The sequence below is a fragment of the Nicotiana tomentosiformis genome, chromosome 2, assembly GCF_000390325.3.
Source record: "Nicotiana tomentosiformis chromosome 2, ASM39032v3, whole genome shotgun sequence".
Classification (NCBI taxonomy): Eukaryota; Viridiplantae; Streptophyta; class Magnoliopsida; order Solanales; family Solanaceae; genus Nicotiana; species Nicotiana tomentosiformis.
The window spans coordinates 98,101,702-98,117,558 of NC_090813.1; the positions used below are offsets into that span (position 1 = coordinate 98,101,702).

The following is a 15,857-nucleotide window of genomic DNA, read 5'->3' on the forward strand; positions in this document are numbered from 1 at the left end:
GGGCTACGTACTTAATGCTATAGAATATTTTTCATTAAATATTACCGGGTGGCAGACATTTATTTTGTCTTCATGAGCAACATTTCCTTCGGGAACAAACAAGATTGCTGCCCTCAAACTTGATTGCCATTTGTCTCGTTTTCCATCTATCTTCGGCTCCACGTGTCGCTTTATTATGCGAGCATTTAATATGAACATATTTTACCCTATACAAATCTCTATATACCGACTAGAAAAGGTAAACATTAAATCACGCCGGCTATTTGTGTAACAATCCCAAAAAATATATACGTAAAATTTGTAAAAATTGCACGGGGCGCCCTATTTGGTCGCCCCCATTTAACCTATACTCACTTTTTAAAAAAGTTTTAACTTGTACCCACTTTTTAAATAACTTCAGGCCTCTTTCTCCTCCTCCTTCGTTTTCTGAATGCTAAAACTTGGGATATTGTTATGCGTTCTAGCCTGATGATTCATATATATCTGCTTGTCCCATTATGTTCAGTTTGGTCTTATTCACAATAATTTAACCTCTTAGATATTTTAGCTGTACATGCACATTGGTTTTTAGTTCTAATTTATCTGTAGTAACTTGTTTTCATGTCGAAAATATTTTTCATTCTTTAATCTTTGAAATGAACATCATCAATCGTTGCTAATCATGATATATTAAATTCATTGTTGTTTAGTACTATTTTGTTTATGTACAATATGTTCTTTTGTTGAATTCTTTTTTTGAAAGATTATCTTCCTCGTTTCCGTGTGCAGACTTAGAACTTCAGCTCTAAGAATGCTAAAGTTCAGCAAATATAAACAAAAATTTCAGCTCATAGAATGCTGAAGTTCATCAAATACAAAATAAACTTCAGCCCTAGAATGCTGAAATTCAGCAATTACAAAACAAACTTCAGCTCCTAGAATCCTGAAGTTCAGCAATTACAAAACAAAAATTTCAGCCAAAATATGTTGTAGCTTTATTGAGCTGAAGTTTGCCATTGCACTATGAACTGAAATTTGCGTGATTGCCTTTGCAAGTCAGGCCAAACTTCAGGTAAAAATATCTGAAGTTTTGTTACACTTCAGGCAAAACATTCTGAAGTTCAAGCTTTAGACATAAATTTTTGCTACTTCAGGCCCGTATGTCTGAAATTACCCAAAAAGTGGGTATATTTATAATATTTTTTATAAAGCGGGTATAAATTAAAAGTTGACCAAAAAACTGGGTATAGATGCAAATGACCCGTAAGTTTCCCTATACTTTACGGGTTAAAATTGACACTTCGTAATGATACTAGGATAAAAATTTCCACGCGCATCCATAAACACGTGCTCTCCCTTTTTTTTTTCTTTTTTTTTTAAAATTTTAATTTTGATTTCTAAAATTTATCTTTTTTGGGCAAACCAAAAGAAAAAAGAAATGCAATTTTCAAAAAGGTAAAAGAGAATGTAACAGGGTGGACCATCTGTGGGTATATGACTTTTTTTTAACTATATTAAAATATAAGATGGGGGAGTCATGGGTGCAACAACTAATTTGCAAATTGATGCCCACCCCTTTCCCACAAGACTCGTTCTGATCATCCTCTTTCTCTCTGTTTTTTTCTTTTATTCCTTTCATCCGTACAATTACAGGACCTAAAATCTCATATTCATGACTTCTGTAAGTTTCTCTCTCTTCCAATCTTTTCAGTTCTTATTTTTTCTTTTGCATGAATTTTACTTTGCTAGGAATATGAACGTTCTTGAATTTGTCATCCAATAAGATGAAATTATAACGAGATTCAAGAATATGAAACCTCATAAAATTCCAAAACCCCGAACCACATTTCTCCTGGAATGAATTAAACGTTAGGAAAAGTTGTTTGATTCCGAGACCAATCCTAGTAGTATAATTTTTGCAATATGTATATGGCTGTTTTTGTTAATGCTGAATTAAAGAGGGCATGGCTTTAACCAACGTTATTCGCCTTTACATTCTCAATTCACTTTCCGGGCTGCTCTCTTTTTTGCTGCATTTCATTCACCAATAGTTATTACTCCATATTTTCTCCTTGATATTTATGGCTAGATGGAGCACCTCTAGTTGGTAGGAGTAATTCTTTCCCATCGGTTTAACAAAGATGTTTGAATGTTACTTCACCTAGGGCTAGCTCACATTGCCGATTCCAAGTCCGGATAAATGAGGAGGATTGCGGCAAGCTGACTGCCAGTGTAAATTAGTTAATTAATTAATTCTAACAGTACAGAATGACAAGCTTAAATGAAACAGTATGATTAGTGATAGATATATATGGCCGACCAAAATTTGCTTGGAGTTGAGGCGGTGTTGTTATTAAAAGATGTTTGATTCTTCTTAGAAAACAGAAAGATGGAGAGAAAATCATGTGTTAGACTTGAGATATAAGCACCCCAATATGTACTAGTTAGAGAAAATGTACAAAACAGAACATAAACAAAAAGACTTTATTTACTTATGGCTAACTTACATGTCTTCATTTCTCGGTTTTGACACCATTTTCTAGCAAGAGAAAGGTCGGCCATTGCCGAAATTCGGGGAGTGGGATGTAAACAATCCGGCCTCGGCAGATGGATTCACTGTCATATTTGCAAAGGCTAGGGATGACAAAAAAGCCAATGGCACTGCGGCACCAACACAAGCGCCCAGGAATGACTATGCTTATGGACAATCTAATCCTTATCAGCAAGAACCCAAGGTATTCACTGACTACTAAATCTTAATATTTCTTCTTTTGTGCTACAAGCATTCAAGAATGTTACTCTTGCTTTTACCTGCAAAGAATCACTATGCGATATCAACTATTTGGAGTTAAAGTCTAGCTAATTGTTGTTGTTCACTTACATTAGGTTATGTGTTTGTGAGGGGCGGCTCAAGTATATGTGGGGCCTAAAGCCAAAATTTAATATGATGCCTAAATTTTTAAAAGAAAGTTATACGATATGTTTTTATTTAAAATCTATTTTTCTAGCTTTTTGAGATAAAAAATGTTAATAATTCTTTTTTATAGTCAATTTTCCCTAATAATTCATTTTCAATTGATAATATAGCCAACTCATTTGATCTTTCTTGAGATATTGATACTTTTAGATAAGATTTTATAGAGTAATAGAAGTATAGAACTATTGGAATCTTAAATTTCCTAGAGAAAGAAGGTGAGTAAGAATATTAAAGAGAAAGACGAAATATGTAGGGGTTTCTGAAATATGAAGAGATCGGGAATAGAAAGATTGACTTGGACAAATTAAGAAAGGGAGAGTAAAATTTTTACACGTTATCTAACGAAGGAGTAAGAAGTAAAAATTGAAATGTTGGGAACATCTACCCATATTTAAGTAAGTCAAATTATTACTTTATTTATGTATCTAAAGAGTTTTCTTTCCTTTTATATTAAAAACTCTACTTTTGTATTAAAAGTGCTAAATATTATTTTTTAAATACCTATAAACCTATTATTTTTAAAAATCGGGGCCCCCAAAATTTTGAGGCTAAGGCACAAACCTTACTACTCAACACATTAGAGTCGGTCCTGTTTGTAGGAGCTCCTTTTAGGTTTGGTTAGAGACTTGTCTGTCTATGTAGAACTAATTGTGAGATTTATAGAACACCTTTTCCATAAAATAATTAAGGTTTAGACATGTCGGAGAGTTTATATCATGTTCAATGTTTGTTAGGAGTTCTTGTAATCTTGTTAAAGATTTGTATGTCAGTAGAAAATGTAAAGAACTTCTGATGTTAGATAACCAAATTATTGAGCATTCTAACGAAACGTGTTCATATAGCCAGACTCCAACTTTAGTATAGAATCAATGCAGGCTGATTAAATGGTTGATTCTTATACATATATTATGTGCAGAAAAAATGGTTTTGCTGTTTCTGAAACCAGAATGCTTCTGTGGCTGTGAGTGAAGAGACTTAAGATCATATTGAAGTTCAAGTCTGCCAGTCTAGTTACAGAGGTGGGAAACTGCATGCTGCTGCTGCTTCTGTTTCTATTTTCGTCTATTGGTTTTATGTTGCATAAGGTTTCTTAAAAGTCTCTCTACTGTCCCCAATATGTATTTAGGGGAAGCGCTGACCATCACAAACACGCTAATGTATTGTGCTCAACGACAACCTTAGTCACTCTGTCGATTTATATCACCTCTCTAATAGAACATGGCCACTAGATTGAATGGTATATCTTCTTTTGTGCTGTGCTCTGAGTAAATTGTTTACCCGAAAAATGGATATAGTTAAATTTATACGCAGTTTCGAAGATATGTGGTATAACTTAATATAGAATGCTAGGATAAATAAAAGGATGAATATAGGTTGGAGAAAACGTAATCCAGGCGAATCAATTATGAACAGTGAATTTAGGATTTAACAAAATAGAATCAATCTAAGAAACTAGAAAGATCACTCTTGCTTTTAGAAGAAATAATACAGTTTTAGATAGTCTAAGTCTCCAAAAAGATGCCCTACAAGAATGATAAACAAGCCCTTTTATAGTGAAGGGGTTTGGCTCCAAGTATAATAAAATAAACATTCAGTGGGAGACCCATGATAAATCAGTTTTTCCATAATTTCTGCCAAGATTCCCTCTAGTGGGATTACAACGGCTTTTGTCTGCGAGCTCGATCTTGCTTAGAATCCTCGATTTTGGTTCGAGCTTGATTTCGGCTCGAACTCGTGATCTTGGTTCGAGCCCGATCCTGGTTCGAGCCCTCGGATGGATTCTAGGTCGATGTAGGTTGATTTTTGGATTATCAGCACGATAGATCTACCTGCGCCATGGTTCGATTCTAGTTCGAGTTTGATTATGATATCGATCTCAACACGGACCGGCCTCCCCAGGCTCTACGTTAGTTCGTGCCCCTCTTCGGGATCTTACTTCGATACACCACCCTTCGAACCGTACCGGACATGCCAAGGCTGAAATCCATTTCGACCGTATACAGATAGTCCCTTCGTTTCTCAGAAAGAAATATGGCGAGAAACGATATGATTTTCAACGGCTCGATCGGATTATATCTTGTCGATTCCATCAAGTTCGACTATGACGCACATGATAGTTGTCCTGTCGGTTTAGTATTTCAAGGCATTTAATGCATGTCAGGCGGTGGTCGGCCACTGCTGATAATGAACCGCCGTCGCTTTGAACCTATAAATAACTCTCACCTTTATCTTTTACCATTTTTGCATCTTCTATCTTCTAAAATTTCTCAATTTCTTCTTTATACTCTCCAGCCTACCAAAAAAGCTGTGATTTCTTTCCGAAAAGACCCCTCAATTCTACCAAATCTCTATCAATTTCTTCTATTCCTTATTTTTGAATTCAAAAATGGCGAAAACATCGCAAACCGTTCCTCAGAAAGAGAAAGCTTCATCTTCACATTGTGTCGCCGATGAGACACCGGCGGAGCCACGGCCAGAGGAGTGTGTCCCCGAGGCGTGCGTCCTTACTTCAGATTTTAAAGTTGATAAAGGTTCATCGGTCCCTGGCCGGTGTGAGCCGGTATCGAGGTACATGTGTTCGATTACTGAGAAGCACCTCGATCTGTTAAAGAAGGACTGCAACTGGGGGGGAAAAAGAAGTGATAATACCTACCCCTGACGAAGACATCACTTCTCATGTGAAAGGGTTTTTGAACGTATATACTTACCCTTTCACTTTGGGTCCCCTCGATTCCGTCGTTATCGACTTCTGTCGACAGTTTCAGGTAACCTTAGGCCAGGTCCATCCTTCTTTGTGGCAGATCGTTATTCTGATCCGATATTTCGTGAGCAAAATCGAGGGGATGTCGTTCACCCTTGATCATCTTTTCCGGCTGTACAATCCCCGACTTTTTCGGGGAGGGTTAGTAAAACTCCAGCGTCGGGCTACCAAGGCTTTGTTCTCGAGTATTGATGAGGACAGGGACCGGAGTTGGATGAGTAGGTTCGTTCGAGTAAGGACTTCAGACCTGATCCCGACTGAAAAGATGCCCTTTCCCGAGGAGTAGAATTTGAAACGTAAGTGTAATTTTGCTATTGCTTCTATTTTGTTCTTTCATTTGTTCTCTTATCGACACTCCTCTTTTCGTGATGTAGCGGTTCCCTGGATGCCAGGAGCGATTCCCGACCTCAAGAATTGGGTACGGGATCTTGTTTCGACTTCCACATACGCCGAACGCTCATGGCGTGATTTGTCTAAGGGTCGGTGGGAGGCCAAAAATCACGGTAAGCTCATTTCTCGGACTCTGACGAGGCATTTCTCGGTATTTTTTATAAGGTTTCCCATATGCAGGTTTGGGTAAGGACGCGGTCTTGAGACCTCTGTCTAATGAGGAGTATATCTCGACCTTCGTTCCAAAGCCGGTGAAGGAAAATAAAAGGAAGAGAGTTTCGTTGCCCGAATATCCAAAACCGAAGAAGAGGACAGCTTGTAAGCCGAACAAGAATGTTATTCCTTTGACCGTAGAATCCGTTTTGCGCCTAAGGGATGAAGAAGAAGAGGAAGAGGATAATGAGTCCACGCTGGCGGTTCGGACGAAGAGAGCCACCGATGCTTCAATGCCGGCTGGATCGATGATGCCCTATGGGGCTCCGTCTCGAACTGAAAATATACCGGAGAGAGGTTCTGGTAGAGTCCCCGAACTATCGGATGTCGAAGACGCCTCTCATCGAAATCAATCGGCAGGGGTTACAATCGAAGAGCCCTTCGAAACCCTCCAAGCCGAGGGAATGCTCCGAGCGAGTCACTTGGGGCAGCATCAATCGAGGACTCACCTACCTTTCCCGCTTTTTCCGCTGGGGTGATTCGGGAAGCTCAAGCTCTGGGGGACCTCGATCTAGGTAGGCCTCACGATGAAGAGGATCCGTTTTGTGACCTGTTTACTGGTATCGAGGATGTTGCCGGTGCCGGTGATGAATCAGATATTTTTCACGGTTTGCGACAGGCTTTGAACCAGGTGAGTCTTTTAAAAATCTTTTTGTTGGTATTACCTTTATGTTCGTCTTTCATTAACTTCGCTTCTTGTTCCTTCTTAGGCTGCGGCGGTCCATCAAGAATAATGTTCTCGTTCCCAGAATGAGCTGCATCGATACGCGGCCGACCTGAAATGCACTACCGATGAGAGGAACTCTCTCAAACTTTCCTTAGGGCAGAGAGAGGAGGAAATAAAAGATCTCCGAGCTGAGCTGTCCAAGGCTTATCGAGACCAGAATGATTTGTCTGAGCAGGTAATGATGCTTTTGAAAACCTATGGGTTCGATACCAGAACGGTAGCTAACATTTCGGTCTCACAGCTGCAGCAAAAAATAGAGATGATAGGTAAGCTGCGTGAGGAGGTCGATGTGATAAGGATGGAATCCTTGCGGTGGAAAGAAGGTATGGACCGCTTTGCTGCAGAAAAAGAGACTGCTCGAGCCCAGTTATCATCGTCTGAAACCCAACTTCAGAAAAGGAAGGGAAAAGGTCTGGTTCAAGCAAGAAAAATTGAGGAGCTCGAGGCTCGGTTGGCCTCAGTATTCGCCAAGGCCGAATCCGATGCTGAAACGGCAAAGACTTATGCGGATGCGCTCGTGGCCGTCTATCGGGCTGATGTTGAAGTTGCCCAAGTTCAGACAAGAGAGGTAGCCGAATCCGCCAATGGTCGGGCGCATTGGGTCGCCGAACTTGCTAAGTACCGATCCAGGAGAAAAACTCTCGAGGAGATTCATGCTCGCGGCTTCGATCTCACAGAAGAGATAAAAAAGGCAAAATAACTCGAAGTTGATGCTGAAGCTCTGGTTTCCGATGATGACGACGACGACGATGGGAGCAAAAGCGGATCCGAGAACGGGGGGAACCTGATAAAGAAGAGACCGCTCCCATTTTTTTTGTTTTGTTGTTATAGCCACCTATGTAGATAATTTTTGTGTATAAGCATATCTCTATGTATTAAACCACTTAATCAAACTTGAACCTCGTGGTCTCTGCAACCGAGCGAGCGTTTATTCAAACTTGGGGCAATGTAGCCCTTTAGACTTATTAATTGTCAACGATTCGCTTTTGACGGTCGAGCGAGTGTTTGCTTGTGCTCGAATTGATGTAGCCCGTAGGCTATTTGGTCGAATGAGTGTTTGCTCGAACTCGAAATAAAAAATAGACCGTAGGCTCGACCGAGTGAATGATTCGAACTCGAATTGATGCAGCCCGTAGGCTATTTGGTCGAGTGATTGTTTGCTCGAACTTGAAATGAAAAATAGCCCGTAGGCCTGGTCGAGTGAATGATTCGAACTCGAATTGATGCAGCCCGTAGGCTATTTGGTCGAGTGAGTGTTTGCTCGAACTCGAAATGAAAAATAGCCCGTAGGCCTGGTCGAGTGAATGATTCGAACTCGAATTGATGCAGCCCATAGGCTATTTGGTCGAGTGGGTGTTTGCTCGAACTCGAAATGAAAAATAGCCCGTAGGCCTGGTCGAGTGAATGATTCGAACTCGAATTGATGCAGCTCGTAAGCTATTTTGTCGAGTGAGTGTTTGCTCGAACTCGAAATGAAAAAATAGCCCGTAGGCCTGGTCGAGTGAATGATTCGAACTCGAATTGATGCAGCCCGTAGGCTATTTGGTCGAGTGAGTATTTGCTCGAACTCGAAATGAAAAATAGCCCGTAGGCCTAGTCGAGTGAATGATTTGAACTCAAATTGATGCAGCCCATAGGCTATTTGGTATTTGTTTGCTCGAACTCGAAATGAAAAATAGCCCATAGGCCTGGTCGAGTGAATGATTCGAACTCGAATTGATGCAGCCCGTAAGCTATTTGGTCGATGAGTGTTTGCTCGAACTCGAAATGAAAAAATAGCATGTAGGCTTAATAGTCACATTATATCTTAATTCTTCGCATGTCATTACACGACCGGGTTCGGGCCAATTTATACGAGCATGGCTCGCTTCGACCATTTGGCTCTTTACAGTTTTCCTATCGGGACCCTGTTGCTGTGAAGTAACTCTCTTACGGGGCCTCGGATATAATTATAAATGCTGCACGACTAGTGGTTGCCTCATTAAAAACCTTGCCGAAAAACCCATTAGGGATCAAACCGGTATAAGGAAAAAAGAGTGCAACGCGTGCTTTCTGATGAGAGATCCGTCCCTTGTTCAGACTTCTGCAAGGGTCAGTTTTGAGATATAAACGAATATGGAAAGGTTGTACCTTAACAGTAGTACCGTTTTAGATGTGATACATTCCAGTTGCTTGATAACTGTTTGTCGTTTATAACGCCGATCCTGTACGACCCCTTTCCAATGTCCTCGAGTACCTGATATGGTCCTTCCCAATTCGGTCCTAGCTTCCCTTCATTCGGATTCCGGGTATTGATGGTAATTTTTCTCAACACTAAGTCCCAGGCTTGAAATGGCGGAGCTTGGTTCTTCGATTATAATACCTTTCGATTCGCTGCTTTTGGGCGGCCATTCGGACGAGGGAAGTTTCTCGCCTTTCGTCCGATAGTTCGAGGCTTGTGTTCATAGCCTCGTTATTTGATTCTTCCATCGAGAATCAAAATCTAGCACTGGGTTCACCAACCTCGACTGGTATCAATGCTTCGGATCCATATACTAAGGAGAACGGGGTCGCCCCTGTACTGGATTTTGATGTTGTCCGATATGCCCAAAGGACTTCGGGTAGGATTTCTCTCCATCTCCCTTTAGCATCGTTCAATCTCTTCTTTAAGTTTTGAATGACAGTTTTATTCGTTGATTCGGCATGCCCGTTCCCACTAGGGTGGTACGGCGTCAACAGTATCCTTCTTATCTTGTGGTCTTCGAGGAATCCTGTTACTTTGCCGCTAATGAATTGCTTTCCATTGTCACATACTATTTCGGCGGGTATCCCGAACCGGCATATGATATGATCCCAAATAAAGTCTATAACTTCTTTCTCTCATATTTTCTCGAACGCCTGTGCTTCAACCCATTTAGAAAAATAGTCAGTCATAAACAAAATGAATTTGGCTTTACTTGGGGTCGATGGCAGAGGGCCGACGATATCCATTCCCCATTTCTTGAAAGGCCACGGGGATAGGACCGAGTGGAGTTGTTCTCCGGGCTGGTGGATCATTGGTGCGAACCTTTGACATTTATCACATTTACGAATGAATTCCTTCGTATCTTTGCCCATATCGATCCAATAATAACCTGCTCTGATTATTTTTTGGGCTAATGTGTCGACTCCAAAGTGATTCCCGCAAGTACCCTCATGCACTTCCCGTAGAACATAATCGACATCCCCCGGACCCAAGCATACCGCCAATGGTCCATCGAACATTCTTTGGTACAGTGTTCCATCTGAAGCCAGAGTGAATCGAGCAGCCTTGGTCCGTAGGGTTCTGGAATCTTTAGGGTCCAAAGGGAGTTTTCCGTTTTTCAAATATTCGATATACTTGTTTCTCTAATCCCAGGTTAAGCTTGTAGAATTTATTTCAGCGTGTCCTTCTTCGATTACCGACCTTGAAAGTTGAACTACATTCCCCGAGCCCGTATCATCTACCTCGACTGATGACCCCAAATTCGTCAATGCGTCGGCCTCATTATTCTGTTCCTGTGGCACATGTCGTAAAGTCCATTGTTTGAAATGGTGCAAAGTGATAAGCAGTTTATCTAAATACCTCTGCATTCTACCTTCTCGAACTTCGAAAGTTTTGTTTACTTGACTTACCACCAACAAGGAGTCGCAGTTGGCTTCAATGATTTCTGCTCCTAAATTTTTAGCTAGCTCGAGACCTGCAATCATGGCTTCGTACTCGGCCTCGTTGTTAGTCAACCTGATAGTTTTAATAGATTGTCTAATAATGCCACCCATGGGTGGTTTCAAAACTATGCCCAGCCCGGACCCCTTTACGTTTGAAGCCCCATCCGTAAAAAGGATCCATACCCCCGATGATATACCTGATTTCAACAGTTCTTTTTCGGCTTCGGGTACGAGGGCTAGTGTAAAATCGTCCATGAAGTCTGCTAGAACTTGAGACTTGATGGTCGTGCGGGGTCGATATTCTATATCGTATCCACTGAGTTCGATGGCCCATTTGGCCAGTTGGCCTGATAACTCGGGTTTGTGCAAAATATTACGAAGTGGGTAAGTAGACAATACGCATATGGGGTGACATTGGAAGTATGGCCTTAACTTCCTTGAGGCGCTTATCAGTGCAAGCGCTAACCTTTCTAGGAGCGGATATCTAGTTTCCGCCTCTCCTAAGGTTCGACTTTTATAATAAACTGGGAATTGCGTACCTTGCTCTTCTCGAACTAGGACACCGCTTACGGCGACTTCCGATACTGCCAAGTACAAACAAAGTTTCTCATCGGTTTTTGTAGTGTGAAGCAGTGGTGCGCTTGATAGATATCGTTTTAGTCCTTCTAATGCTTGTTGGCACTCCGGGGTCCAAGAAAAATCGTTCTTCTTTTTGAGTAGAGAAAAAAATTTATGGCTTCGATCGGACGATCTCGATATGAATCGGCTTAGGGCGGCGATCCAACCCGTTAGTCTTTGCACGGCCTTCACGCTGTCTACGACGGTGATGTCTTCGACGACCCTGATTTTATCGGGGTTAATCTCTATTCCCCGATGTGACACCATGAAGTCGAGGAACTTTCCCGAACCGACCCTAAAGGCACATTTTTCGGGGTTGAGCTTCATTTTGTATTTCCTCAGAATCCCGAACGTTTCCTGCAAATGAATTAAATGGTCCTCTGCGCGCAGGGATTTGACTAACATGTCATCAATATAAACCTCTATTGATTTTCCTATTTGTTCTTCGAACATTTTATTCACTAGGTGTTGGTAAGTGGCCCCTGTATTTTTTAGCTCGAAAGGCATCACATTATAACAATACGTTCCATATTTGGTGACAAATGAGGTTTTTTCCTGGTCCTCCGGGTTCATCTGTATTTGATTATACCCAGAATAGGCATCGAGAAAAGTGAGGATCTCGTGGCCGGTCGTGGCATCGATCATGCGATCGATGTTGGGCAACGGAAAAGAATCTTTGGGGCATGCTTTGTTCAAATCCTTATAATCCACGCACATTCTAAGTTTGTCCCCTTTTTTAGGGACTACAACTACGTTGGCTAACCATTCGGGATATTTTACCTCCCGAATGGACCCTATTTTGTGAAGTTTGGTTACCTCGTCCTTTATGAAGGCGTTCTTTCTATCGGACTGGGGTCTTCTTTTTTGCTTCACCGATCTGAACCTATGGTCCAAACTTAGCTGATGCGTCGTTATGTCCGGCGGGATCCCTGTTATATCTTTTGCTCGAGCCGACGCTCGATTAATATGACTTGCTCTAGCTCCTCGATCGTCGATTTTGTGGCATCGGAGTCATCGGGAATTATGAAAGATCGAGGGACCCTTTGGTCCCCATCCTCTTCGAATTTCTGGTTGTCTGGCTGGGTTGAAGTCGCTGTCTGTGATTGCTATTTGGTGTCCCGTTCTCCTTCCGGGCCCGATCCTTTTATCGGCGAAAGTGAGGACATTGGTTTGGCTTCGTCGACGGCAAACATTTCTTTTGCAGCTGGTTGCTCTCCGTATACCGTCTTGACATCTCCCGACGCCGGAAATTTAAGGACCTGGTGTAGGGTCGAAGGCACGGCTCTCATGTTGTGGATCCATGGCCTTCCGAAAAGGGCGTTATACCTCATATCGCCTTCGATCACGTGAAACTTTGTTTCCTGGACAGTTCCGGCCACGTTTATTGGTAAGGCTATCTCCCCTTTGGTGGTTTCGCATGCCATATTGAACCCGTTTAGGATCAGAGTTGCAGGTACGATCCGATCCTGCAAGCCGAGCTGCTCTACTACCTTCAATCGGATGATATTGGCCGAGCTACCTGGATCGATCAACACACGCTTAATTTTAGTTTTATTTACGAGTACGGATATTACCAGTGCGTCGTTGTGAGGTTGGATGACCCCCTCTGCATCTTCATCACCGAAGGACAAAGTCCCCATGGGTGCGTAATCTTGAGTCCGAGATCGCTTTTCCCTCACCATCGATATTTTAGTGCGCTTAAGTATCGGTCCCCGGGGGGTATCGGTGCCGCCGATGATCATGTGGATAATGTGCTGTGGTTCTTCTTGCTCATTCTGCTTGCTGAAATCCCTACTTCTAAAATGTCTCTTTGCCCTATCACTCAGAAACTCCCGAAGATGCCCTTTGTTAAATAGGCGAGCTATTTACTCTCTTAGTTGCTTGAAATCTTCCGTTCTGTGGCCATGGGTACCATGATATTCGCACGTTTGATTGGATTTCTCTAGGCAGGATAGGTTTGCATTGGTCGAGGCCATTTAGTGTCTTCGATGCGTCCGATAGCCGACACGAGAGCGGATGCGCCAACGCTGAAGTTATATTCTGATAATCGAGGTGCTTCTATAGGCTCGGCATATTTGTCGAAGCCGCTTTTACTCATAAGCCCCCGAGAATTTTGTCCCCGATCAATTCTTTGACTGTTCCAAACTGCGCTGCATGCTGAACCACTGTTTACTCGATCGGTGACGTACGGTCGATATCGGTCTCTGTTTGAACTTTGCTCTCTGTCGATCTGCTTTTGATTAATAACTGTCCTGTTCTGATGAACAGGTCCGTACGGGGTCCCCGACTGATCATTCTCGACCTTATTTTTCGATTGATATCGGTTGTGCACATCTGCCCAAGTTACCGCCGGATACTCGATCAAATTTTGCTTCAGCCGATGTGATGCTGTCGAACTTAGCTCGTTCAACCCTTGGGTGAAAGCTTTTACGGCCCAGTCGTCGGTGACCGGAGGTAATTCCATGCGTTCCATTTAAAATTGGGATACGAATTCCCTCAGCATCTCTCCCTGCCTTTGCTTTACTTTTAAGAGGTCTGATTTTCTCGTTGCAACCTTTATGGCTCTAGCATGCACTTTTACGAACGAATCTGCTAATATGGCAAAAGAATCGATGGAATTTGGTGGTAAATTGTGGTACCAAATCATAGCTCCTTTCGAGAGGGTCTCCCCGAACTTTTTCAATAGCACGGATTCGATCTCATCATCTTCTAAATCGTTGCCTTTTATGGCACACGTGTAAGAGGTGACATGTTCGTTAGGATCGATCGTACCGTTATATTTGGGAATTTCGGGCATACAGAACTTTTTGGGGATTGGCTTCGGTGCCGCACTCGATGGAAAAGGCTTTTGTATGAATTTTTTTGAATCAAGCCCTTTTACCATTGGTGGAGCCCCCGGGATTTGATCGACCCTGGCGTTATACGTTTCCACCCTCTTGTCGTTGGCTTCGACTCGTTTTGTGAGTTCCTCGAGCAATTTAGTAATTCCGGGAGTAGTTCCCGATTTCTGCTCGTTAGATTTTACTATGGCAGGCTCTGTTCTGGGGGTGACCTCTCGAAGTAACCCCTGCCAGACCTCTCAAAGTGGATTGGAAACCGGCTTGCTTTGTGCTTGAGTTTGGCTCTGTAGCCGAGCTATCGCTAATTGCTGGGCTTGCAACATCTCGAAGATCATGCGTAAGCTGGCCCCGATCTCCTCTGGGTTTTGGGTGTCTTGGGCTACGGATCGAGCACCGCCCAGAATGCTTCTTTCTGATTCGGAACGCTGGTTTGCTTCCAAAGCAATTTGTGAATTGACATCTAGTGGTATTTCGGCTCGAATCTCGGGTAGTGCCAAGTTATTGGTTTCATCTTGAAGGCCAGCTTCGTAATCGGTCGGTGAAGCCATTCGGTCGGTGGCTATTCGTAGCCGAACCTGAATTGAAGGTATTTTCGGAAATAAGTGACCACTGTTATCCTCTGCCCCACGGTGGGCGCCAAACTGTTTACCCAAAAAATGAATATAGTTGAATTTATACGCAGTTCCGAAGACATGTGGTACAACTTAATACAGAATGCTAGGATAAATAAAATGATGAATATAGGTTGGAGAAAACGTAATCCAGGCGAATCAATTATGAACAGTGAATTTAGGATTTAACAAAATAGAATCAATCTAAGAAACTAGAAAGATCACTCTTGCTTCTAGAGGAAATAATACAGTTTTAGATAGTCTAAGTCTCCAAAAAGATGCCCTACAAGAATGATAAACAAGCCCTTTTATAGTGAAGGGGTTTGGCTCCAAGTATAATAAAATAAACATTCAGTGGGAGACCCATGATAAATCAGCTTTTCCATAATTTCTGCCAAGATTCCCTCTAGTGGGATTACAACGGCTTTTGTCTGCGAGCTCGATCTTGCTTAGAATCCTCGATTTTGGTTCGAGCTTGATTTCGGCTCGAACTCGTGATCTTGGTTCGAGCCCGATCCTGGTTCGAGCCCTCGGATGGATTATAGGTTGATGTAGGTTAATTTTTGGATTATCAGCACGATAGATCTACCCGCGCCATGGTTCGATTCTTGTTCGAGTTTGATTATGATATCGATCTCAACACGGACCAGCCTCCCCGGGCTCTAGGTTAGTTCGTGCCCCTCTTCGGGATCTTACTTCGATACACCACCCTTCGAACCGTACCGGACATGCCAAGGCTGAAATCCATTTCGACCGTATACACAAATAGCTGATGTTTTCACTATGTGCTTCTACAATTAGGATATTTAAACTTGCTCCAGCTATATGGATTATGTATGTTGTACATTTTGATGATATTTGCCTCTTCAGTCCATCAGGGTGGCTGCTAGTAGAGAAATTAAGTACTCATCTTTCATGCTTTAATTGCCCTGTCCTTACAAGGAAATATCATAATTCATCTCCCATTCCTTGCACATATAGTCCAATTAATTGAATCTATGCCTGTTTTTCTTCATTCTTCTAATATGTCAAGGCAGTTAGTATAAAAGGCATATTTTGATCAAAGAGAATCATG

General features: G+C 42.2%; 1 long non-coding RNA gene across 1 annotated transcript; it reads left to right on the forward strand.

Annotated features, from left to right (window-relative positions):
- The first annotated feature begins 1,522 nt into the window (after nucleotides 1-1,522).
- Nucleotides 1,523-4,196, forward strand: LOC104087938 (uncharacterized). The gene is made up of 3 exons (XR_011414121.1): nucleotides 1,523-1,660; nucleotides 2,523-2,714; nucleotides 3,873-4,196. It is a non-coding gene; the product is annotated as an uncharacterized lncRNA (long non-coding RNA).
- Nucleotides 4,197-15,857: the final 11,661 nt, after the last annotated feature.